At 40.8% G+C, this 23363-nt stretch overlaps 1 protein-coding gene and 1 pseudogene across 4 annotated transcripts in view; one reads left to right on the top strand and one right to left on the bottom strand.

Moving 5' to 3' along the window:
- Window positions 1-21778, top strand: part of FAM120C (family with sequence similarity 120 member C) — a 145453-nt gene extending 123675 nt beyond the window's left edge. Inside the window, exons 17-18 of one of the 4 annotated variants that reach the window (XR_011565190.1) lie at window positions 446-3164; window positions 8638-21778. The gene's annotated coding sequence lies outside the window, so the exon portion shown is untranslated. Of the gene's footprint in view, window positions 1-445 lie in introns of all 4 variants that reach the window. The other 3 variants (XR_011565191.1, XR_011565192.1, XR_011565189.1) reach the window with 3 other exon arrangements.
- Window positions 8667-17076, bottom strand: LOC139181059 (tropomyosin alpha-4 chain pseudogene; annotated as a pseudogene).
- Window positions 21779-23363: the final 1585 nt, after the last annotated feature.

Below are 23363 nucleotides of genomic sequence, written 5' to 3'. Positions count from 1 at the left end.
CTCTCCTTGTCTCTGGTGCAGTGTCAACTTTTCCCTCCAGATTCAGCTCATGTCTTTTGGGTTCTTTTCCTGATCCCTTACTGGGGTCCCTGTACAGACTCACCATAGCCAGTCCCTGTAGCACTTCACTGCATCTCTGCCACTAGACTAAACTTGAACAACTTTGTCTTGGCATCTACCACCGTGCATGCACTTAGAAATGTTTGATGACTAAATTAAGGACAGCTAAAACACGTTTGAAAATGTTACATGGTGCAAAACAGATTGTAGATTTTTGAGGCAGAGGATGTGTTAGTGACAAAATGCAGGAAGATTGAATATGAATGTTCATCACTGAATGCTGTTCATTTAAATGTGCTTTTAAATGGGGCTCTTAAAAAAAAAAAAAAAAAGAATCCTGACTTCCCTGGTGGTTCAGTGGTAAAGAATCTACGTATCAATGCAGGACACAGATTCCATCCCTGATCGGGAAAATCCCACATGCTACAGAGCAACCAAGTTCATGCGCCACAACTATTGAGCCTGTGCTCTAGAGCCTGGGAGCTGCAACTACTGAAGCTCATGTACCCTAGAGCCAGTACTCCACAACAACAACAGAGACCACGGAAATGAGAAGCCTGCACACCTCAACTAAAGAGTATCCCCTGCTCACCGCAACTAGAGAAAAGCTTGCACAGCAGTGAAGACCCAGCACAGCCAAAAATAAAAATAAAATTTTAAAGAGTTAAAATAAAAAATAAAAAAATTAAAAAAGAGTTCTGAGTCATCTTTGAGCAATAGACTGATGCTTAAAGCAGAATCTGAAGCCAGGACTCTAGAGTAGATTCTTACTTTACTGCTTCTGCTAAGTGTTGCTAGCTAGGCTTGACCTCCATGACTGCTCTGTGCCCTGTGTGTACAGGTTGTAGAAGGAAACAGCTGAGCCTAAAGGCAAGCATTAGAGGTTACTGAAGTTTGTAAACACTTTCCCTTAAATGAAAACTCGTTTGTAAAACTTTGTTTTATAGTTGGTTCATTATGGCTATAGATGTCTTTTCCTAACCTTTGTTCTCTAGGTGTTGGGTCTCAGAATTTGATAGTGGGAGCCTTGATAATCTGTTCATCTTTTAAACCTTGCTAATAAAGATGAATAAATGTTTACATAGACATCAACTAGTCTAACCAGATGGGCCAAAGAGGTCACTTTTCAGAACCTGTTTTCATATCTAAACTGAGTCACTGCAGACTAATACAGAGCTCATCCTTTTCCCAAAAAAACCTACTATCTCTGCAATACTTTTAGGGTTTGACATCATTAGGAAGGCACAGTGCAATTTAAGAAATAGATTGTTACATCCACCATGGATAGAAGAGTACTTATTCATATAGTGATACATGTGCCTTTCCTTTTTCACTAGTTTCATATTCCTAGGCCTTCCTTTTGTTTTTGTGGTGCTTATAAGGAAAACAGGCAGAATCCAATAAGAAAGTTCTAGTCAGTTGAAAAGACTTTAAAATCAGAAAGTTTCTTGCTGTCATAGGATGAGCAAATGAGGGATTAACCGCAGAAACTGGACATTCAAAATACCTCTCCTAAAAACCAGTCCCACAATCCTATTTTGGCAGAATATGTGAAGAGGAGACCCAGTTTCTAAATGAAGAAACTTTGCCTTTTCTCTCTCATGTTGAAAAGTTGACATATAATGTAGGTAATACTCTGTCCCTTAACTATGCCTTTTTTGACTTTGTATATGTTGAGATATCTTTCGAGGAACATGTGTCAAGCAGGAACCTTGGCATGGATTTGGTTTCAGTTGTTTTAAGGCTTAAGGAAATGCCTTTATTAGCTTTCCAAACTTTTTTTTTATATATGAATACAACAGACTGAGGAGCTGGATCTTCTGCTGTACTCACATGCCTAAAGCTATCATTACTGTCTTGGACAAAGTGGCAAAAGATAACATAAAATCTTTGTTGTGAATTAGTCAGTAGGGTCTGACACATGCTAACAAGGTTCCTGACTAGTGCCTCAGTATTTCAGCACCTTAAGCATGATAAGGGCTTCCCTGGTGGCTCAGACAGTAAAGCATCTGCCTGCAATACAGGAGACCTGGGTTCAATCCCTGGGTCGGGAAGATCCCCTGGAGAAGGAAATGGCAACCCACTCCAGTACTCTTGCCTGGAAAATTCCATGGACAGAGAAGCCTGGTAGGCTACAGTCCATGGGATCACAAAGAGTCAGACATGACTGAGCAACTCCACTTCAAGCATGATAAAATTCAGTCAACAATAAAGTGAGTGTTTCAACTAGAAAAAAGAATTTAATAGTGGGAAATCTTTACATTTGGCCTTTAAAAGTTACTGTTAACTGAGGACCTATTAGGTACCAAGCATAGGACTAGGTTTCTCAGGTGATGCTAGTGGTAAAGAACATGTCTGCCAACGTAGGAGACATAAGAGACGCGGGTTCAGTCCTTGGGTTGGGAAGATCCCCTGGAGGAGGGCATGGCAACCCACTCCAGTGTTCTTCCCTAGTGAATCCTATGGACAGAGAATCCTGGTGGGCTACAGTCCATGGGGTTGCAGAGTCAGACACTACTAAAGTGACTTAATACAGTACTGAGAGTTAACTTTGGCAGGTTGATAAGGAGTCCAAGCCTAAGGCCCCTTTATGGAGGAGGTAAGCATTCTTTTTCACATTCTTTTGCTATAGACAAATAGGCCTTGTAGGCAGCAGTATTTCTTGTTCAAGGACATGCCTCTTTTTGAGCTTTGGATGTATTTTATGGGGGAAAGTCTGGGTAAAAACTTCCACAGCCTTGGGCTCTGGATTAACCTGTTCCTTCTGACTAATCTAGTGCTGATGTCATCCCAGGATGTATGTTACAGGAAAGGGTCAGCAAAGTTCTCACAGCCTTAAGGTATTTTTTGTCTATTCTCAGATGTATATAAGGCCCTACTTAAATTAGTGAGGTGCGTACTTTTCTGCCCCCTTCTGATATCTATGTCAGAAGCTTTTTCTGTCACTTTCACTTTAAATAAAATCTACACAAAGCTCTGAGTGACTGAGACTGTCTTTGGTCCCAGAGTTAAATCTCCTTCGGAGACCATGAATCCAGCGGCACTGTTCACTGTTTACCAATAAGCTATCATCTTTGGTGCTCGTCCAGGATCTTCAAGACAAGGTAAGGACACTTGGAGTTCTAGTTCTTTTGTTGTCCTAGTAAACACGTTTTCTGCTTTGTTAACTCTACAGTGTGCCTGTGCAAGTGATTGACTGAAAGCCAGAAATGCACAAAACAAGTGCGAAGCGAGAGTAGAGCCCAGTTTGTGTTTCCGTGGCACCTCATAATGACTGAGGGCAGCCCCAAAAGGGGAGCCTGTCAGGGATTTATACTGAACTGGTGATACCCAGAGGCAGCCAACGTCCCTGTGAGGGGAGTAGCCTGAAATGGGTGAAGTGTGTGGACCAAACTTTCCTTTCTTGGTCACCTTTTCCTGGTCTTTTTGACCATTTTGTAACTGCCTGGAGAATTGAAACTACTAACCTAATCTGTCAAATCTAGACTTTCAAGGGACTTGCCATCTATTCTGTTACTGTGTACTATTACTTAGACCTCAAATTTGGATTGATAGTCACAAAGCACCTAGTCTTGCTAGAAGCCAAAAGTTACACCTGGATTGTCTTTTCATGCACTGCAGACAGGAGCACAATTGGGAGCTGGGTGGAGCTCTGACTCCAGGAACATTTCTCAGGCTAGAGGTTGTTCCCTTAGCTGCCTGCCTCGGGCCAACAACCTGAAAATGAATCCTTGTTACAGCTGTGCATCTGGTCTATATGGATGGAGGCACTCCATCTGTGGCAACTGTGAGATTTCTGAGGACACAGATTGGGAATTCCAGGATCTGGTCAGATTGGAAGTGTGATGGGCTTCATTTGGTAAGGCTGGCTCTTAGCGGACCAGAGGAGGTTCTCCAGTGGCTTTTGTCTCAACTCCTTAGATATTCTTTCTGTGTAATCTGTGGAAATGAACTGGAAGGATTGGCCCTAATAGCTCAACAAAAATCACTTTTTCCTCGCTGGCTGGCCCTTCACCACCTATTTTTTTTCTTATCACCCCGGGTGGCATCAGAGGAGGAGCAGAAATCATGCAAAGGCATTAATAGTGAGGAACTGGACATCAATCTGGGATGCCATCAGGACTACCCTCGCTGCATCTCCACCCCACCTTGGTGGTAGAATGGGGAGGGATGGTAATAAGACACCTGCATCGGTAAGTTCAATTTAGTTCAGTTGCTCAGTATTGTCCGACTCTTTGTGACCCCATGGACTGCAGCACACCAGGCTTTCCTGTCTATCACCAACTCCTGGAGCTTGCTCAAACTCATGTCCATCGAGTCAGTGATGCCATCCAACCATCTCATCCTCTGTTGTCCCCTTTTCCTCCTGCCTTCAATCTTTCACAGCTTCAGGGTCTTTTCCAAAGAGTCAGTTCTTCCCATCAGGTAGCCAAAGTATTGGAGCTTCAGCTTCAGCATCAATCCTGCCAGTGAATATTCAGAACTGATTTCCATTAGGATTGACTGGTTTGATCTCCTTGCTGTCCAAGGGACTCTGAAGAGTCTTCTCCAAAGCATTGTTCAAAAACATTAATTCTTCAGTGCTCAGCTTTCTTTATGGTCCAATTCTCACATCCATACATGACTACTGGAAAAACCATAGGTTTGACTAGACAGACCTTTGTCAGCAAAGTAATGTCTCTGCTTTTTAATATGCTGTCTAGGTTTATCATAGCTTTTCTTCCAAGGAACAAGTGTCTTAATTTCATGGCTGCAGTCACCATCTGCAATGATTTTGGAGCGCAAGAAAATAAAGTCTATCACTGTTTCCATTGTTTCCCCATCTATTTGCCATGAAGTGACGGAACCAGATGCCATTATCTTAGTTTATTGAATGTTGAAGTTTTAAGCCAGCTTTTTCACTTTCCTCTTTCACTTTCATCAAGGGGCTCTTTAGTTCCTCTTCACTTTCTGCCATAAGGGTGGTGTCATCTGCATATCTGAGGTTATTGATATTTCTCCCAGCAATCTTGATTTCAGCTTGTGCTTCATCCACCTTAGCATTTTGCATGATGTATTTGGCATATAAGTTTAAAAGCAGGGTGACAATATACAGCCTTGATGTACACCTTTCCCAATTTGGAACCATTCCACTGATCCATGTCCAGTTCTAGCTGTTGCTTCTTGACCTGCATACAGATTTCTCAGGAGGCAGGTAAGGTGGTCTGGTATTCCCATCTCTTTAAGAATGAATGTTCAACAGTTTGTTGTGATCCACATCGTCAAAGGCTTTAGCATACTCAATGAAGCAGAAGTAGATGTTCTTCTGGAATTCTCTTGCTTTCTCTATGATCTAACTGATGTTGGCAATTTGATCTCTGGTTCCTCTTTCTGCCTTTTCTAAATCCAACTTGAACATCTGGAACTTCTCAGTTCACGTATTGTGAAAGCCTCGCTTGGAAAATTTTGAATATTTGCTGGCGTATGAGATAAATGCAATTATACAGTAGTTTGAACATTCTTTGGCATTGCCTTTCTTTGGGATTGCAATGAAAACTGACCTTTTCCAGTCCTGTGGCCACTGCTGAGTTTTCCAAATTTGCTGGCATGTTGAGTGCAGCACTTTCATCATCTTTTAGGATTTGAAATGACTCAGCTGGAATTCCATCACCTCCACTAACTTTGTTCATAGTGATGCTTCCTAAGGCCCACTTGACTTTGTACTCCAGGATGTCTGGCTCTAGGTGAGTTACCATACCAGCATGGTTATCCAAGTCATTAAGTTCTGTTTTGTATAGTTCTTCTGTGTATTCCTACCACCTCTTCTTAATATCTTCTGCTTCTATTAGGTCCATACTGTTTCTGTCCTTTATTGTGTCCATCTTTGCATGAAGTTTTCCCTTGGTAGCTCTAATTTTCTTGAAGAGATCTCTAGTCATTCCCATTCTATTGTCTTCCTCTATTTCTTTGCATTGATCACTTAGGAAGGCTTGCTTATCTCTCCTTGCTATTCTTTGGAACTCTGCATTCAGATGGATATATCTTTCCTTTTCTCCTTTACCTTTCACTTCTTTTCTCAGCTATTTGTAAGGCCTCCTCAGACAACCATTTTGCCTTTTTGTGTTTCTTTTTCTTGGGGATGGTTTTGATCACCGCCTCCTGTACAATGTTACAAATCCCCATCCATAGTTCTTCATGCATCCTATCAGATCTAATTCCTTGAATCTATTTGTCACCTCCATGGTGTAATCGTAAGAGATTTGATTTAGGTCATACCTGAATGGTCTAGTGGTTTTCCCTACTTTCTTCAATTTACATTTGAATTTTGCAATAAGGCATTCATGATCTAAGCCACAGTCAGCTCCTGGTCTTCTTTTTGCTGACTGTATAGAACTGCTCCATCTTTGGCTATGAAGAATATAATCTATCTGATTTTGGTATTGGCCTTCGGGTGATATCCATGTGTATAGTCTTCTCTTGTGTTGTTGGAAAGGGTGTTTGCTATGACCAGTGTGGTCTGTTGGCAAAATTCTGTTAGCCTTTGCCCTGCTTCATTTTGTACTCCAAGGCCAAACTTGCCTGTTACTCCAGGGATCTCTTGACTTCCTCCTTTTGCATTCCAGTCCTCTATGATGAAAAAGACATTTTTTTTTTTTTTTTTTTTTTGGTATTAGTTCTAGAAGGTCTTGTAGGTCTTCATAGAATTGTTCAGCTTCTTCAGCTTTAGTGGGGCATAGACTTGGATTACTGTTGGTAAGGGACAGTTTAACTCTGGCCAGGGAAGGAAGCTTAGGTGGAAGGCCTGTCTACACCCCTATCTAGAGCAGGGAGGGTCGCCTCCAGTAGAAAAAAGCCACGGCACTGGGCGCTGCTTTTTTCTCTTACAAATGGGAGCTAGCAGTCCTAAAACTACCCCCTTTGAATTGTATCTTGGAAAAACTGGGGTAAGTTTCATCCCCAGAGCCCAAAATGTCCCTTATATACAGGATTTCTTTAAGAGAAGACCTCACTTGCCCAGAGAGACAATCCCTGCTGGGACAACATCTTATCAATCAGTCTACCCCTGTCATCAGAGCCAATTTGAACACTCTGGTTTAAATTTTAGCTATGAAACTGTGACTACAAAAAGAAGAGATGACATTTTTGACACTGAATGGCCATGATATTTTTTAGACTCTGGAAAAAAATAGGTTAAAATGAAATCTTTTTGAAATTGCAAAACCAGTTCTTCTAGCACATGCAATTAGGAAAAAGCTGACTTGTTAAAATACTTTTTTTGGAGCTCCGATCCTGCCTGAGAAACAGAAAACATGCCTGGGGAAGAAACTGAAGTTAACTCTTATCATGTCCTTGAGATACACAGCCCACTCTGTCTGGGACTCCAACCATGAGCAAGTTGGCAGAACTTCAAGCCAAGAAAAAAAAGGGGGGGAGCAAAGAGACATTTTATATTTCAAGTGGAAAACTGTGAGGTCTCTGTGTGCGTCTTTGTCCTTGGACAATATTGCTGAAGCCTAATTGGCCTAGAGAGAAGTAAGCACTTAGAAATCAAACAATTCTAAATTCAAAAAAATTAAAATGAATTTCAGGCTTGTGTAAACTGGGAAATATTCACTATTGAATTAATATCTAGTATTGATGTTTGCTTATTGACCTAATTAACATAGACATTGTGAAGATACTTTTGCAAATGACATAGCTTTGGGTGATTTATATCTACCAATCTACAAAATGATGATATAAAGTACAGTTCATGGCTGCTGAAGGAAAGATGTGTGTTTTCAATAAAAAGGTATAAGAAATGAAATTACATTCTATTAAGAAAAAGAAAGTAAATCTGAACTTAGAGGTGGCTGTTCTCTGAATGGGCAAATAAAGTGATAAATACAGAAAATACAAAAAAGGTTTGTGACAAATGAAAAAAGATTTGTGGCAAGTGGAAGACAGTTTTGTGCAAGATACAAGTTTCTTAAGATATTAAACTGCCTTTGAGGTCTTTTATTGTTACTTTGACTAAGTGAACAACTATTGTTTCACAGTGAACGGAAGCTGGTACCAAACTGGAATTTGGTTTTCTCTCCCTGATTAAAAGAACAAAGTTTTCTTGAAATGTGGCTTTTAATAATGGACTATGATGCACATAGACAAAGCTCATTCTGCTTCTACAAAATTAACCCCTCATCAGGGAATTTAAAATGGATAAAGAATGGCTGTAAACCAAACAGTCAGGGCTATGGGAGGTCCAACACAGCCGCTTGGCTTTTTCCGGCTCCCTGACAAACCTCACTTTTATTTGATAGGCTAAAGCCTTTCCTGGCTGTGGGGTTAATATCTCACAATGGGAAAAAATGGTTAAAGTGTGTTTTCTGCAGTCTCCAGTGATTGGGGCACCCACTTTGCTGGACAGGTCATACAGACATTGGCAAAAACTTCATGAGCTTCTTGGAGACTATTGCTTTCGCTGATGTCCTTGGTCATCGAGCAGGAATGGCAGAATAAAGGGGTCAGTTGCATGGGATTGAGTAGACTGCAAAATATGACTACAATTTTCATGACTTTTTGTCTGATGTATTACTGTCTTCCAATCTTTGTTTTCAGATATAAAGAAGCTCTTCTTCTCAAGTTACTGATGGTTTAAAGCAATTTAATGATTTACATCTATGGGTAAAATTAAAACATTTTTCTTCTCTCTCTGCCTCGTCCCTCCGAAATTGGAGACACTTGGGTTCTGGACAGCCTTATCAAGGTAAAAAAGACTGTGTCCCAACATATACAGAAATCTCAAAGTGTTCTGGGGAGCTCTAAAAGAAAAATCCACCCAACTGATGTCAGGCCTATGGCATCTATCATGTTTCACTGAGTATTACATTCTAGTTTTATTAACTAAGGTCTGTATTTACTGACTCACTTCTGAGTTAGTTCCTTGTGGTTATATTACATTGCTAAGAGGTTTAATTAAGTTATTAAAAAGGACACTCTGAGTTTGTTTCTAAAGTTTATCCCAGTAACCAGTCTTTAAATAAAGATCCGATTAACCAGTCTTTAAATAAAGATCCGATGCTCCAGGATCTACAACCAGAAGATTAACAGCAGGCTATAGTCATTTAACAAACTCAGTCAGATGACCTGGAGATATTACTGGGCTATACCTAATTAAGTTCTTGACTTAAGGTCTTACTTGTGATTTTACTATTACTGCTAACTATATTGTTTTCTATATTGCCTGTTTCAAGAAGTGTTGTCCCTTACATTATCAAGTATGTGATGGAGCCACTGATATAATGATGGTGTACAGTTCTATATAAAATCCATAATTATAATGATATGACTCTGTATATGAAAAGAAGCAAGAGGGAATATTCTCCTGGACCAAGAGACTAGTGAGACAGGTGCAGTCTGGAGATTTTGCTACTCACAGGGCCTAGTCCAGTAACAGCACATTGAGTGGCCTATCAGTGAAATCTTCAACAGACCTGGTAATGAGTTTTCCAAGCACTGTGGGACAAGATGGCCATGAAACGCCCCCAAACCATGGTCAAACTCATGGCCATAAAGGGGCCCTGTGCCTGGAAACTGGCCCTTGCCATCTGCCTCTACAAAGATTAAATCATGGACACTACAGCTGCTGACCTTCGACATCCTCTTAAAGGAGTTCAGGGTGAAAATCAGAGATTAGACACTTGGTTTGTGCTCTGAAAAAAAATGGACAAAACAAGCCTTTGAATAGTCAGATATTTTCAGGTAAAAAAATTTTTGAGCCCAAATTCTTGCATTTTCTCATACCTAGAAAAACACTATCTACAATTGTTAATAGTGACAACTACTTTGGCTTATATGTTAATACCACAATAAGAGGCTAAAGCCTACTTGGACAAACTTAGACAACTAGCTCTGACCATAGTGAAAGTGAAAGTCACTCAGTCGTGTCCGACTCTTTGCAACCCCATGGACTATACAGCCCATGGAATTCTCTAGGCCAGAATACTGGAGTGGGTAACCTATGACTATAAATCTCCTTAAAACAGCTGTATACATAGGGGTTCAGACTCATTCTTCTAAAAAGAAATGGTAAGATTTATTTTGTCTGTTAAGCTTCAGGCTGTCACTCCTTCAACTACTTCTAACTGGGTTTGTTATACCCACATTCAAAATGTATATGAACATGCCAAATGGCTCCATTCTTATAAATAGGGCAGCCCAGGTGTTGACTATATCTAAACCAGGATCAAAGTTACTGCCAAATGTAACCTGATTCTTACTCTTGCTTGGACTGCTGATTACAATAATTCTTTTACTGATTTTTGGTCTCTGCCTTTTAATCTACTTGTCTAGTTTGTTCTTTCTGAAGGATACAACAGCTTCCCATACAAAGTAATGGTGATACAGAGATTCTGGTCACTCTTCAAAACTGGACTTCCCTGATGTTCCACTCTGGTCATAGATATAATCTTGGTTTACAAGCTCTCCTTGGTGAAAAACTATCTTGACTGTAATACTTGTAATCATTCTGATTTTGCTGTTTTTTTCCTTACATCTGTAACTGTGTAATAAGATTTGTTTCCAACTATCTGAAAACATTTAAATTACAAATAATTGTTCATGCTCCTACAATTTCTACTGCCTCCTCTAGCTATTACTTGGGATCCTTGGATCAGAAACCCTAAATAAAGGGGTAATGAGAATATGTTGCTTCAACAACTTAGGGTCTGCCCCCCCTCACCTGCAGGAAGCAGTTACTGACAGATTTCTCCTCCCCTTTCTCCTCAGCAACAATATTCTCCTAAAAGAAAAAGGGGAGAATAAGAGAGTTAATTTAGGCAGGTTGATAAGCAGTCCAAGCCTAAGGCCCCTTTATAGAGGAGATACACATTCTTTCTTTTTCACATTTTTTTGCCATGGACAAGTAGGCCTTTGTAGACAGCAGTATCTCTTGTTCAAGGACATGCCTTTTTTTGAGCTTTGGATGAATGGTATGAGAAAAGTTCTGGGTAAAAACTTTCACAGCCTTGAGCTCTGGGTTAACATGTTCCTTTTGGCTAATCTCACGCTGATGTCATCCCAGGATGTATGTTATGGGAAAAGGACAGGACAAAATTCTCATAGCCTTGAGGTATTTTTTATCTATTCTCAGCAGCTAGTTGAGAAGTATATAAGGCCCAGCTTAAACTAGTGAGGTGGGTATTCTCCTGCCCCCTTCTGTTGTCTATGTCAGAAGCTTTTTCTGTCACTTTTACTTTAAATAAAATCTACACAAAGCTCTGAGTGACTGAAACTGTCCTTCAGAGACCACAAATACAGGAGCATCACTCACCTCTAAGCTATCAGTACTAGGCTCTTGTACATTGTTTCTAAACCTTGAACAACTCTGCAAAGTAAATACTATCCTCACTTTACACATGGGCAAACTGGTTCAGTGTTACATAAGTTCACATACAACTAATAAGTGATTAAAAACCAGAGTTCTAAATCTAATTTTGTTTTGACTAAGTAGATAATACTGAACCCTGCTCAGCATTCCTTCCTCCTATGGCAGCAGTTAAGCCTAGATTTTTACCCCTTTGGGGAACTTCTCCTTCCAATCTTGGGATAGAGGTGGATTGACCATCAGTCACATGGCTTCACCTCCCCCAGTGCAGGGATGGGTATATGACCCAAGCAGTGCCAACTCTGTTATTTGCATGGACTTGAAGAACGTGACCAAGAAGGCAGATATCTCTCCTAAAATCACAAGCATTAAGAATAATGTGAGCCTGGAACATTGTCTTCTATTTATATCTTCAACTAATCTTTATTTGTGTGTAAGAAATAGGAAAATTCTGTGCTCATTTATTAGGAGCAGATGCAGAAAGTGATCTTTTTGAGGGATTACTATGTGCCAGGGAGAATTCTAGTCACTTTATACCTTTAAAAATTTTTCATTTTATTATTAAGTCCTTATACATTTATAATCTTTAATTCTAGAAAAGGGGAATGTATCAGTTGGATGGCCTAGATTTTGCTGCTATGCGTGTATGCATGCTCAGTTGCTCAGTTGTGTCTGACTCTTTGCGACCCTTTGGACTGTAGCCTGCCAGGCTACTCTGTCCATGGGATTTTTCAGGCAAGAATACTGGAGAGGGTTGCCATTTACTCCTCCATGAGATCTTCCTGACCCAAGGATCGAACCTGCATCTCCTGCATTGCAGGTGGATTCTTTATCTCTGAGCCATTGGGGAAGCCCTTTGCTGCTATAATAATCACAAAATCTCACATAATAAAGGTATACTTCTTGCTCATTATGTCCAACATAGATTGGCAGGGGAGCTCTGTTCATCCAAAGCCACTTGAAAACTCAAACCAACAGAAGCCCCATCACTGAGTTAGGAAGGGATGTGACCAAAACACACACTGATCCTTACAGCTTAAAATGTCACCCATCACTTCTCTCTTCATTACCCAAGAAATGGCCCACATGGTTGCACCTAATTTCCTGGAGGTGGAAAGTACAAATCTACTATGTCCCTGAAACACGGAAGAAATAAGTTTGGTGAGTCAAAATAATAGCATCACAGGGAGAAATGACCCATTTCTGGGTAGATTTGATTCATTGCCTTTTTTCCCCCCCTGGGTTGGCAGTTTATTTAAAAAAAAAAAAAACAATTATCTTATTTTCTTCCTTGCCCATCATTTTTCTTAACAGAAAAAGTTATAAAAAACTGGGGAGGGGAGTTATATTATCTTTGCAGACTGATATATTTGCGGAGGACTTATGAATAATAACAATGATTCAAAAGTTCCTAGGTTTACTCCTGAATCCTTTGCAAAGAGCAAAGGACAACACAAGAAAGAATTTTGTTTACAACAAGCTCGTAATACCACATTGATTATGACAGTGCAGTGGTTACGATTATGTTTACGATAGGATATTCCTTGCCCAAACACCAGACACGCTAAAGTCACTTGGCTGCTTACAAACTGGAGGAACCAGTGCAGTCATCTGTAGAGCAGGAACCAGAATGGGTAAGGCTTCTCTGGCGGTGAGACTCTGACATCAGCAGCTTCTCACCTGGGCCACCCTCCCTCACTTTGAGTCCTAGTCTTTGGTTTCATCTAAGAGGGCTGAGTGGATCCCCAGCTTTTTGAGTTCTTCCACCAGGTCCTCATTCTGGTGCATCTGCAGGAGAATGTGACAGCCCCCCCACCCCCAAGCTCGCCGTTGAGGTACACTTGCAGGATGGTGGGCCAGTTGGAGTAGTCTTTAATGCCTTACTGGAGCTGGGGGTCATCCAGCACGTTGTAGGCCGCATAGTAGCAGATGCTGTGTAGCTGGAGAATCTGTACCACTGCGTTGCTGAAGCCACACTGGGGCTGCTCCAGCGTCCCCTTGAGGAAGACCACCACCTTGTCCTCCACCAACACATCCAGGTGCTCAGACGAGCCGCTGCCACCCTCAGGCCGGGGCCCCACCAGCCACCGCCACCAGGCCAAGGGAACCGCTCCAATTAATTGCCTTTTGATTGGTTGCCACTGCCTAACCACTTGAGTTATTATACCTAAAATTTGTAATGGAAGAGTAAAGCATTCATTCCCATTCTAGTGTCATAGGGCTTCTCTGCATGTGCACTGAAGTGGATATAATCTGGGGGTAAAGCAAGCATTGAGTTTAGCTCCCCCTAGACATAGTGTATGTAAAATGCCCGGCATATAATGCAGCCTCAATAAATGTTAGCTGTTACAGGTTTGGCCAGGGGGTGGGGGAAGAGTTGGTAGTAGATGAAAGACTTGTCTAAGCTCCAGGTCCTGATTTCCTCGTAACACAGTTCTCCCTAGCCTATAATCTGGCATCAGCCCTTCCTATTTGAATGTGGCTGCTTCCAAAGGTGACGTGTGCACCCTGTCACCAAGTCCACAGTTTTCATACAGGCATCTTGCTGAGGCCTTCCACAGCAATTGACATTGAAATACAACCCATTCATGAAACTCTCTGGCTTCCTTGACACTTCTCTGCTGTTTTGCTTTCCTTTTTTGACTATTTAAAAATATTATTATGTACTATTTAATAAGGGCTTCCTAAGGTGGTACCAGTGGTAAAGAACTCACTTGACAATGCAGGAGACTAAGAGATGCATGCTCGATCCCTGGGTTGAGAAGATCCCATGGAGGAGGGCATGGCAACCCACTTCAGTATTCTTGCCTGGAGAATCCCATGGATAGTGGAGCCTGGCGGGCTACAGTCCATAGGGTCACAAAGAGTCGGACATGACTGAAGCGACTAAGCACACTCACACATATTATTTGATAAATGCAAAAGGGTATGTAACATATGTTATAAAATTCAATAATAAACTGAACTCTCCTGAACCCGCTGCCCAACCTAAGAACTATCCCATCTCTCTGCCTTCCCCAGAGGTAACCAGTATTTTCACTTTCAGTTTTCATTCCCTAGATTTCTTCTTAAATAGTTATATCACATATGCAATTATTTTTTAACAACATAGTATTAGGTTGTACTTGCTTTCTAATTTTATAAAAATGTTATTTTATGTAGGTTCTGCAACTCCCTTTTCTCATCCAACTTTTTTTTTCCTCTAAGACACAAACACATTGCTGCTATGCTGCTGCTGCTGCTAAGTCGCTTCAGTCCTGTCCAACTCTGTGTGACCCCATAGATGGCAGCCCACCAGGCTCCCCTGTCCCTGGGATTCTCCAGGCAAGAACACTGGAGTGGGTTGCCATTTCCTTATCCAATGCGTGAAAGTGAAGTCGCTCAGTAAGTGTCCGACTCTTCGTGACCCCATGGACTGCAGCCTACCAGACTCCTCTGTTCATGGGGTTTTCCAGGCAAGAGTACTGGAGTGGGTTGCCATTGCCTTCTCCACATTGCTGCTATAGCTGTAGTTAATTTTTCACTTCTATATAGTAATACCACAGTTTATCTACCCATTCTTTTTTTTTTTTTGGAGTAAAAGTTTATTTGACCAAAATGTAGAAAAAGTGATACTATTACATATGATTCAGTTGCAAGAACCTAAATGAAAAGTGTGGGTTTTATTCAGTTGCACAATTTGCTAGTGTATTTCTTGCATAGTGTGGTGCTTAATAAATAGGAGTGAGGGCAGAGGATTCAGATAAGCTAGAAGCAGTGTGATTTTTTAGTCAGAATTGTAACCTTGAGTTGGCCCCCACACTGCTGGACAATGTGGAATGTTTCAGCTCTGAGATGTTAACTGAGAAAGCAGAAATATAACAAGGCTAAAATGTGCAGCCCTGTCTACAAAATACTGCATTTTCAGTTTAATCATGAGTTTCTTGTTTTTTTATTAACTTGGTCCTGAAGAAGGAATTAAAATTCTAAATAAGTAAATCTCCAATTTGCCATTCCCTCGAGTATAGAGGCGATGAAGTTGGGTCAATTACTTCTTTTATTTTTACTTTGTAGTCTGAGAGGGCCATTCTGTCCAATATTTGTTCATAGAAAAACAGTCTTTCTCAATTACTGATGGCTAAGCAGTCTTTATGAAAAAGACAGCTTCTCCTAATAGGACTGAATTCTCCAACATTCATTTCTCCTGAGTGAATGGCCTCATATCAAAGCAGATAAGCATGTGTCATTACTGGAATAAGACATCAGCTCCTCAGAGAACAACTTTAGAGTGAAAGAAACGTATAGAAGAATATATCAAGGATCAGTCCAGAAAACATTTGGGTGATTATTACGACTCTTTTCCAAGCATTCTTACACTGGCTGCTCAGATAATGTTCTGAATGGTGGAGTGTGGAAAAGAACCAGGATGATCAGGTTAACCTCTTGGTAGTTTATGACTTCCCACAGTAACCTCACCCGCCTTTTTTGCTCTGGTGGAAAATCACCACCCATTTTAATGTAGGGTTGGGAAGATCCACTTGAGATTTTAATATGATGATCCCTGGCCTCCTACAGTGTGACCAATGGTGGAATTCTTCAACCTTTTAAACTGACCCATGACCAGATGTCAGAATCTGTGTTTTGAAAGTGTGGGTTTGTCTATTCTCCCAGGAACCAAATGCCCTCAGTCTTAAAAGAGAGTATGCTCAATATGAAATACCCTGCCTACCTTAAGAATATATGCAAGGTAAGGATAAAAATAGAGCTGAAAAAACTGGTGCCACTTGAAAAAAAGAAAGGAGTAGATTTAACTGGTGCTCAAAGCTTCTCTGATACAAAATATTTTTCATGTATTCATAATTTCCTTGACATTTCCAGCAAGGCGAAGAGGCAATAACAAAAGAAACTTCTTACAAGAGAAGAGAAAGACATGGAGCTCTGGAGTTTCTGTTGGAACAAGACTCTTCTGTTTTGGTTATATACAGTTTAGTTCATTCAGTGTCTGATCCAGTGTCTGAGATAAGCCCCTGTTCTCTTCTTTGGCCTGGGCAAGTTTTTCTTCCAGGTCATCAATTGTCTTTTCCAGTTTCACAACTGTTCTCTGCAAATTTGGTATGGGTCTCAGCCTCTTTCAGTTTGTCAGACTGAAGTTTAATTTCTTCTTCATATTTGTTCTCCTTTTCAGAATACTTTAAAGATGCAGCCTCTAGCAACTTCAGGTTGTTAGTGACATTCTTGAGTTCTTCCAGGTCACCACATTTTAGTTCAGACACCTCATACTCCTCCGCCCTCTCCAGCTCGCCCTCCAGGATGACCAACTTACGAGCAACCTCCTTGTATTTGTGGTCAGCGTCCTCAGCAATGTGCTTGGCCTCTTTAAGCTGCATCTCCTGAATCTCCATCTTCTCATTTTTCATGGCTGGGTTTTCTATCACCTTCATCCCTCTCTCAGTCTCATCTGCAGCCTTTTCTGCCTCCTCCAGCTTCGGCAGGGCTGTGGCCAGTCATCCCTGAGCCCTGTCCCACTCCTCCTCGACAAGCTGGATGTGTGGATTGAGAGCTGCCACGTCATCTTGGTCTTTCTCGTGCTGCTCATGCTGCAGGCCCTGTGTGCGGTCCTCCGCCTCATCTGCTTGCTGCTGCAGGGCCTACATCTTGCGTTTCACCGCCTCCAGGGAGTTGAGGCCAGCCATGGCACAGAGGTGTACACAGCGGGCAGTGGTGGGTGCTCAGCTCTGGTCAACTCTGGCAAGCTCTACCCATTATTATTTCCATCAATGTTGCCATGAATGCTTGTGTATATGTCTCCTGCTGGGACCTAAGGCAGGCAAATGCTCAGTTTTATAAGATAATGACAAAATTATTTTTAGAAGTAGTATTAAATGGGAATAGTAATGCCTGCTTTACCTCCCTTATAGGTAGTTGTAAGAGTAACACAAGCTAGTGGATGTGAAAACACGTTACACATTAATACATTAAGGTGGCACAATTGGCATGCTGGTTTTGAGTCCAAGCTCAGACTCCTGAAGGGTGTGTCCTGTGCATACTGATTTCAAGGACCAGAAAGACTGACTGTTCCATATCAATTTAAAGTATTTCTAGAATTTTCTCATGATAAAGACTAGACTCTTAGATTCTGAGGCAGATGTCTGTTTGTTTTCCTACCTGATCAGCAGCCTTTCCTCATTTCTTCCAATAACAGCACCTCAATTTTCCAAAGAACTACCTCTGTTCCATTGAGGACACTTGAGTGTCCTCAAGTGCCCTGCTCTCCCTAGCCAGCTTACTGGGGTTTATTACTGCTATTGTCATGGCTTTGTTTCTTTGCTTTATCTTGCTTGATCTTTAAAGACTTCTTTCACTTCTAAGTCCAGCATGATAAACTGATTACAAAAATGGTCACAGGTGTTTACACCTCTCTGTATGTACACCTTTTGCAGCTCTTCCCTTTAAGAGATGACATCTGTTTCTCTACCCTTCAAATCTAGAATAGTCTTGTGTTTTCCTTTGATCAATAGAATGTTGCAGAAGTGATATTATGTCAGTTCTAAGCCTTGCATGCTTCTGCTCACTGCATTGGACCCCTGGAGTTACCATGGGAATGAGCCTGGGCTAGTCTTCTGGAGGAGAGACCCATTTGTCTAGCTATATCCAGCCAGACCAGCTTAGACCTGTCAGTCCTCAACCAACCCACAAGCCACAGATACATAAGTGAGCCCAGCTAAGATCTGCCAAGCCTAGTGCAGATCAAAAGAGCACTGACCTATAGACTCTTGAGCAACAATACATGGTTTGGTTTCAAGCTACTGAGTTTTGGATGGTTTATCATGCAGCAGTTGCTAACTCACACAATAAAAAATATGTTTTATGCCGAATCTGGTTGTTCTTTCGTAGGAACGCCCTGCTGCTGCTGCTGCTAAGTTGCTTCAGTCGTGTCTGACTCTGTGCGACCCCATAGATGGCAGCTCACCAGGCTTCCCCGTCCGTGGAATTCTCCAGGCAAGAACACTGGAGTGGGTTGCCATTTCCTTCTCCAATGCATGAAAGTGAAAAGTGAAAGTGAAGTCGCTCAGTCGTATCTGACTCTGGCGACCTCATGGACTGCAGCCTCCCAGGCTCCTCCGTCCGTAGGATTTTCCAGGCAAAAGTACTGGAGTGGGGTGCCATTGCCTTCTCCGAGGAACACCCTTCAAGATATTTATTCTTCTGTACTATCTCTCCCACTACTTCACCATTTTCTTCTTAGAATGTCTCTTAATGTCATTTCTGAGTTTCTATTTTCAGCTACCTTCTCACTATTCTCCCTGGTCAGTTTCATCCTATCACATGGCCTCAACTCTTACCTTTATACAGATGACTCCCAAATCTACCTCTGTGTGAACTTTACTGAGCAGAGTCAGAGTTCAAATGGTCTACTGGGCAAGTCTATATAATATTCTCCCAGAAAAATCATGACTCAATATGTTCAAATGTGAAGTCTTACTCACACTCCTTCATTGTTTCCTATATCTCCTCATCCTCTAGCTTGATTTCTCTATCTCTAGATAGTGTCACTACCATCCTCACATCACTCAGGCCAAAAAGTTCATCACCTAAAACTCTCCATATGCCCAGTAATTCTGCAATGTCTCATATCTGTCCCTTCTCTCTATCTTCATAGTCCCTCCTCCTTCTGCTTCTTTTTTTTCCTCTTTTCCTCTTTCTTTGTTCTTGCTATCAAAGTGTGACCAGTAGTCCAGCAACATCAGCATCATTTGGGGAGACTATTAGAATGCAGAATATTGGGCCCCATCTAAAGATCTATTCAATCAGAATCTGCATTTTAACAAAATCCCTGCTGCTGCTGCTAAGTCACTTCAGTCGTGTCCAACTCTGTGTGACCCCATAGACGGCAGCCACCAGGCTCCCCCATCCCTGGGATTCTCCAGGCAAGAACACTGGAGTGGGTTGCCATTTCCTTCTCCAATGCATGAAAGTGAAAAGTGAAAGTGAAGTCGCTCAGTCGTGTCCAACTCTTCGCGACCCCATGGACTGCAGCCTATCAGGCTCCTCCATCCATGGGATTTTCCAGGCAAGAGTACTGGAGTGGGGTTCCATTGCCTTCTCCAAACAAAATCCCTAGATAATTCATATGCACATTAAAGTACAGTTAGCAACTCCCTAGTTAAGTCTCAATCAGGATAGGTATAAGTCCTCACCAGTGTATAACCTATGCACCATGTTAGTGGCACTCAAGCCCAGCTGCACATCAGAATACCTGAGAAGTCTTCAATTTTCCATTTATCTTTTTATTATTTAATCTTTTTAAAAATAATACATTTATTAGTTGTTTCTTCAATAGAGAAATACAAAGAAGGAAATTACAGTTGAATTATGCCTTGCCCAGATAATGCCAAATGACTTTTCTTTTTTGACAAAAGGAAAATTTACCTAAGGTTAGGCAACTCAAACAGAATAAAATATACAAAATGAAGAACTGCTAGCACCACCTCAATTCCAACTCTTTTTCTCAAATATTGCTGTTCTTAATCAGAATTAACATCCTAGGAAATAATTAACCACATACCTGCATATATGTTTATTCTTTTGTTTAAAAAGTATAAATTACTCCCTTTTAATCATCATGATTTTTATATTTAATATATCTTATTTTTCTACAAGCATATACAGAGCATTTCATAATTGTTAAACCACATGGTATTCCATTAGATAGATGATTCCATCTGATGGATCAATTCCCTATTGACAAGTACTTTGACTGCTTCCAGTTTTAGCTATTACAAACAATGCTGCAATTACCATGCATCAGCATATGTGTGTGTGTGTGTGTGCACACACGCGCCCGCGCTGTGTTTAGTCGTGTCCAACTCTTAGTGACTCTATGGACCGTAGCCTGCCAGGCTCCTCTGCCCATGGGATTTTTCAGGCAAGAATACTGGAGTGGGTAGACATTTCCTTCTCCAGGGGATCTTCCCGACCCAGAGATTGAACCTGCATCTCTTGCATTGCAGGCGGCTTCTTTACCTCTGAGCCACAAGGGTAGTCTATCCATCAGCATATATTTTGATAAAGTTCTGCAAGTATATCCATAGGGTAAATTTTTAGTCCAAAATTGCTGAATATATTGGTTAGGGTGATTTTGGTTACAAGTAACGAAACACAATTCCAGGGGTAGGGTGAGCTAGAGCTACCCAGTTTCTTTAAGTGTCTCTACTGTGCAGTCCCTACTTTATCCAAGTAGTTTTTTTCAGTGTGATCCCTGGACCAGCAGCATCAATCTCACCTGAGAATTTCTTAGAAAAGGAAATTCTTTGTCCCTACCACAGATCTGCAGAATTTGAAACTCTGAAAGTAGATAAAGATCAGCAATCTATGTTTTAACAGATTAGGTGATTCTGATGAACACTAAAGACTGAGAACCAGTGCTTTAAGCCAAGGTGCCAATGAAATCGCTGACAGTGGCAATGGAAGCTTTGAATCTCTTCATCAAGTCCAGCAGAGAAGAGAAAACTCTGACCCAACATTCCAAGTAAGTAGGACTCCCATGGTTCTCCCTCACTGACTTGCTTAGGTCACAAGTCCTCTGAACTAATGTTGTTTGTGGTCAGAAGAACTGAGAATAAAATCTGTTTACCCGCAAATACGTGGGCTATGAGTGGGAAGAATAGACACATAAATAAAAATCTACAACTTCTTGGGAAGGAAAAAAATGGGGAATGATTACTGAGAAGGCACGAGCAACACCTACAACATTCAAAGAATATCTGCATGTTTTATTTTGATATATTCTACCAAATTATACATCAAAAAAGTTGTAACAACGTCAAGCCCACCAGCAGCATATGAAAACATCTAGGATTTCTTCATACCCTGACTTACTCTGTTTAAATCATACTTTAAACATTTCCCAGTCTTATAGATAAAGATGGCATTTTATTGTTTTGATTTATATGCCTTTACTCATGGATGAAATTAAACATCTTTTCAAATCTCTATTGATGTGTGCATGTCTTTCTCTGTAGATTACTTGCTTATTCTTTAGCTCACTTTACTATTGGGTTTTGTCTTTTTCATGTTAGTTCTTCTGAATTTGTTGTAAATTAAATTAGCCTTTTATCATATATGATGCAAATATGTTTTCCCAGCTTTGTTGACCTTTTGAATTTGTTTATGGTATTCTCCCCCACCCTCCCGCCACCAAAGCTTTAACTTTTATGCAGTGAAATTCATCAGTATTTTTCTTTACTGGAATCTGTATTTGGGATTTTGCTTTAAAAGGGCCTTCCCCCATGTCCACCTTTCCAGGTGAACATCAGTCAAGTCTGTAAAGCTTTTAAAAATTAAGGATGCTGGGCCTCCACTCCAGACCTAATAAAGCAGATTTTTAAAATGTGACCCTCTGTACTGGGTTGAATAGTGTCCTCCCAAACTGTGATTGTGACCTTATTTGGAAATATGGTCTTTGCAAATATAACCATGTTAAAATGAAATCATATCACATTAGGGTGGACCTTAGTCCAATGACTGGGATCCTTACAAGACAGAAATTCAGGTACACACATGTGATGATGGAGGCAGAGAGATACACCTACAAGTCAAGGAATATCAAAGACTGCAATCACTAGAAGCTAGAAAGAGACAAGGAAGGATGCTTTGCTAGGGCTTTCAGAGTGAGCATGGCCCACCATCACCACTTCTAGCCTCCAGAACTGTAAGGCAATAAATTTCTGTTGTTTTAAGCCACACAGTTTGTGGTACTTTGTTGTGGCAGCCCTAGGAAACTATATACACTCTATTTGTCCAGTCGCTTAGTCACGTCTGACTCTGCAACCCCAAGGACTGCAGCACGCCAGGCCTCCCTGTCTTCCACCACCTCCCAGAGCCTACCCAAACTCATATTCATTGAGTCAGTGATGCCACCCAAACATCTCACTTTCTGTTGTCCCCTTCTCCTCCAGCTTTCAATCTTTCCCAGCATCAGGGTCTTTTCTAATAAGTCAGCTCTTTGTATCAGGTGGTCAAAGTATTGGAGCTTCAGCTTCAGCATTAGTCCTTCCAATGAATATTTAGGGTTCAGTATGAAAGGGAAAAAAGATATACACACTCTATATCTAAATTTAAAAATAAATCAAGTGTGATTCCAAAACACTACAGGTTGTGAAACACTGGACCAAATAATTGTCATAACCATCCTCGACTCACACAGTACTAAGAGTAGAAAAACAGGATGACTGAAATATTTCTCCTTTAGAAAAGGGAGTCCTAGGTATTGTGACAATCCTTTGAAAAAAATTAAGTTATCATTATCAAGTTCACTATAATAAACTCTAAATGTGTTCTAGAAGCTAGGGACAGGACAAAATCCCTACTTTCATGGAGTTTTCGATCTAAGGAGAGACAGACCATGAACATATAAACAAAAGTTGGGTAACTTCAGTAAGAGGTGATCTATGAGAAAATAAATTAAGGTAATGAACTAGGGCACATCTTAATGTAGAGAGGGTGGTTGATTTAGTTAAGGTGGTCAGGAAAGGCCTTTTGGAAGAAGTAATATTTGAGCTGAGCCCTGAGGGTGTCAGCCATAGGAACATCTCGGGGAAAAGAGTTCCAGATAGGGGAAATGCAAAGGTTTTGAGAAGGAAATGAGTTTAAGGTAGGTTATAGACCTAAATGGAAAGCACTATAACAGAATGAGAAAAAAAAATAATATGGTTGTTGCCTTGGATAAAAAAGGTCTTGCAAAGCAATAAACAAAACAGAAAATCCACAGAAGAAAAGACTGATACAAATATATCAAATGGCTACACAAACATCTAAAACTCCTGTATGATAACACAAACTATAAACATGGTACATACTATAGGAAAATATCAGCTATATATATATGTGTGTGTGTGTGTGTGTGTGTGTATATATATATATATATATAATAGACAAAGGATTAATATCCTGAAATATAAATGACTTCAACAACTCAATA

The sequence above is a fragment of the Bos indicus genome, chromosome X (genome assembly GCF_029378745.1).
Source record: "Bos indicus isolate NIAB-ARS_2022 breed Sahiwal x Tharparkar chromosome X, NIAB-ARS_B.indTharparkar_mat_pri_1.0, whole genome shotgun sequence".
NCBI lineage: Eukaryota > Metazoa > Chordata > Mammalia > Artiodactyla > Bovidae > Bos > Bos indicus.
This window is presented reverse-complemented; position numbering and strand designations above follow the sequence as displayed.